Source organism: Phalaenopsis equestris, unplaced genomic scaffold (genome assembly GCF_001263595.1).
Source record: "Phalaenopsis equestris unplaced genomic scaffold, ASM126359v1 Scaffold000523, whole genome shotgun sequence".
Taxonomy (NCBI): Eukaryota; Viridiplantae; Streptophyta; class Magnoliopsida; order Asparagales; family Orchidaceae; genus Phalaenopsis; species Phalaenopsis equestris.
Window position 1 is genome coordinate 222,074 of NW_018164963.1, and position 3,728 is coordinate 225,801.

Below are 3,728 nucleotides of genomic sequence, written 5' to 3' on the forward strand. Positions count from 1 at the left end.
GGATGATTTGATTATTTCTTAGGCTTCATATACTGATGAGTCTGTTACTCATGTGGAACCATGAGAGACTCATGCTCTGTTTGGCGCAACTGCAGCTTCTCAGCTTTTCAGCTGCAACTGCGCTACCCCAGAAAGCTGCTGCGGGGAAGTTGACTGTCTTTTGTTGCAGCTGTGTGAAAACAACTGTGGGGCAATTGTTTCATGAAAATTGACCATTCTGCCCCTGTTCAGTTAATTTGTTTGTAACAAAACTGTGACACCCATATATATGATATTTCATAAGCAGAAACTCATTTCAAAACATGACAAAAATTTAGATACACCACTGACTTACAATGAGTACCAAAAGTGCTATGAAAAAAGAGAAAAAAAAAACTAACAAAATTACAAGTAATATAATGATGATATTGTTACGACATAGAATAACCAAAAAGAGAAATTTTAAGATGTAGAAGAGAGCAACTGCTTAGAAATTAAAATGATTATCCTCCATATACTTGTTCATTATAGTCAAAATTCTTATCATTGGTTTCATTAATCTAAAAATAAGCAAGATTAATAATGTTGATACAGAAGAAATTCACCTCTATTTTATTGTTTGTAAGCATCTAGTATTACTTGCTACTGATCCCAGAAAAGGAAAATCAGAAGAAGAAATCTCAACAATCTCTGATTATAGTGACTTCCAAATTTGTGTGATAGAAAAACAACCAAAGAATATACAAGCCATCATCCAGTTTGTCAAAGCACACATCGCATAAAGTAATAGGTGCCAATTTCTTTAAATAGAAAAGAGACCTTGTCAGAGATTTGATTCAGATAAGGACTGATAATTTTAGCAATGCATTTACAAATTCAAAAGCATTCAATGTAATAACACCACATTACTCAAGAATGAGTAAAATGAGCAGACACAAAATACATTGATAGATGATGGAAGACGAAAATGGAGTCTCCTTTTCAAGGTCAGGATTAAATTAATTGCTTTAAATTTTTTTTTTAAAAAATAATTATAATCATTTAAATGAAAATGAGTGATCCTTCTTTAAAACCCATAACAAATGTAGCCACTAGTATAAAAAGAAGAAACTAAGCTTTCATAATTACTGGCAAAAGTACAACAATCTACAGAAATGCTTATTAGGCTTGAACTCAGAATGAAATTTCTAAACTGCAAAACCTCCAAAAATGGATATCAAGCTTAAATTGAAATCTACAGATAATGAAAAAAGTAAGAAAAAATATGGTAGAGGACAAAGAAGATGAGCTCTTCCACAGTTCCTCCACCAAATTTGAAAACGGTTGGGATGGTGTGTGCTTGAAGAATAGAGAAATAAAATAAACCACAAAAAGGTTCTTACCACTGCTCGAGGACGTAAGAATATTAGGGCAAAAGATTTTTAGAAGATTAAACATCATGGCAAACGAAGCATAACATGTCCATGCCATCGAAAAGAAAAAAGGTTCTTACCGCTGCTTCGAGGACGAAAATCCGGGCTGCTTGAGAGGAAGACTACCTTTGGAGAAGAGGAGAAAAGGGGAGAAGTTTGTTGTCTGCTAGGACAATAATCCGAGTCATATTTGTTTTGAATGGGGGAATTTGAAGAAGAGGGCACGAGGGTAAAAAGCAAGAAAGCAAAGCTGGGACGCAGGTTCTTGGGCGCTTTTCGCGTTCGAGGAATATTGCGGCACGCCACAGTGGCAACACCTCCCTAAATGGCCAAAAAATGAGGTGCGGTGTCGCATCACAGTCCTGTTGCTGCCCTAAATAGAGTCTCACTTTCCACCTCCCGGCTTAGCGAGAGCTTTGAAAGCATCAGAGCATTGCTCAACAAGATAACCATCATTTGATAGCCCAGTGCTAGTCGTCACTACTAATGTAAGCAAATCTCTTTCGATCAAGAGTATTCTTGGGCAACCCCCAAGATGTAATTCACCCAAGTGGGATAGATCCTATTGGGAGCACTCTATACCCCAGAACAGGCAAACAAACTTGAATATCTAATTGTGGGTAGTCTACGTAGGCATTCCTTCGCGGATATTGATTCAAGGTGCTTCTGTCTGATCTTGTTTGGGCAGACACACTTGAACTATCCTTGCAAGGTTTATCGCATGTAGTTTATCCACGTTCTTTCTCTTATTCATTGTCTTCCTCATTTGTTTGTTTTCTTTGATTCCTCTCTTCTTTTGATCATTCATATAATTCAAAAGAGAGATTTATTCAAAAAATGAAAGTATATGATGATGGAAAAATTGGCAACTTCTTTAAAATAAAAAAAAAATAAGAATGACAACATTCCTGGTCGATTCTGTCTGTCTACTGATTCAACCAACCATTTAGGTTCGATGGGATTACTGGTCATCTGGGCAAGTGTGCTGAGTTATTTGTTCGCTTGATAATCTTTCGTTTGCAATTTCAATTGGAAATAGTGGAGTCCATTCAAACCACTTGATCTCTTTATAATCTGTGATGACATTTTTCCTATATACATATTAGTTCCCTGATTATCTTTCTTCTTGTTAACTACAATAAGAACAATAAAATGATTAATTAAATCTCATCAAAGCATAATGATTGCTTCCTCGTTTTTTGTGCTTATAAGATCTTTATAAATACGGTAAGTAGTATTCATTTCTCATCCCAATATAGGATTTCAAACACCAAAATATCTAACGTGAGAGCTCCAAACCGTTTTAACGACAATGTGCTCTGAATGACTCTAGAAGAGTTTCAACTCTCCCCTCAGCCTCCTCTTGTTCCTGTAAGTGAAAATACAAAGAAGAAGATGGTGTGATGAGGAAAAAGAAACACAATGACCATGAAATCAACTTAAATGAGCAAGTTGTTTCTTCTCCTAGCCCCAATGTCGATTGGCCAGAAAAAATAGTAAGTGTGGAGACAGATCAAGGGCTTCTGACTCCTCTCATGGATCTTATTCTGATCGTTAAAGAAGAGTCTCACCAGTTTGATCTAATCACTGAAGATGTAGCTATTGTTATGGAACAACTTAGTACAGTGGCAATTTCTGACACTCCTCCATTCAAAGTGCAAAAAGGCAACGCTCTCATCCAAGATTTGCCCATTTCTTCTGAATTAATTCCAGATGCAGAGATTTTGACTGGTATGGGTATGCAGTCGACCAACATTATTGTTGATCCTAAAATTCTAACAATCGTGCTTCATCAACCAACCAGAGATAGACAACAAACCATCAGTGATGTGATCAATCAATGAGTTGATCTTTTCAGTACTTCTCATGGAATGGAAAGTGCTTAGTAGCTGTATTTTGTGCTGATGGAATGTAGAGTGAATGAAATGGTGAATTTTTTTGAGTAGGCAACTAGAGGATCAGACAATAACGTTGTTCAAGATCTACAAGATCAGGTTGAGAGGGTGAAAGGTAAAAAAGGCAAAATCTACGTGATGAGTTGATGTCTCTCCAAGCCGACATACAGGTCAGTAGGTCCCAACAAGAGGTCGATTGAGGCAATTATTTCAAGCTAGGTGGAAAGCTTCTGCTCAAGTGACTACTTAACCAAGAAAATGTCTCAGCTCAAGTGTTTGAAGACTCTTTTGTTAAATATTTTCTTTCAGCTCATGTAACTTTTTTTTTCATTTAAATAAATACCAAATTTCTAATATATATATATATATATATATATATATGTGATTTGCCTTTATGATATTGCTCATTCTTTGGCTGCTCCCATTTTTACTTCTTTTTTCG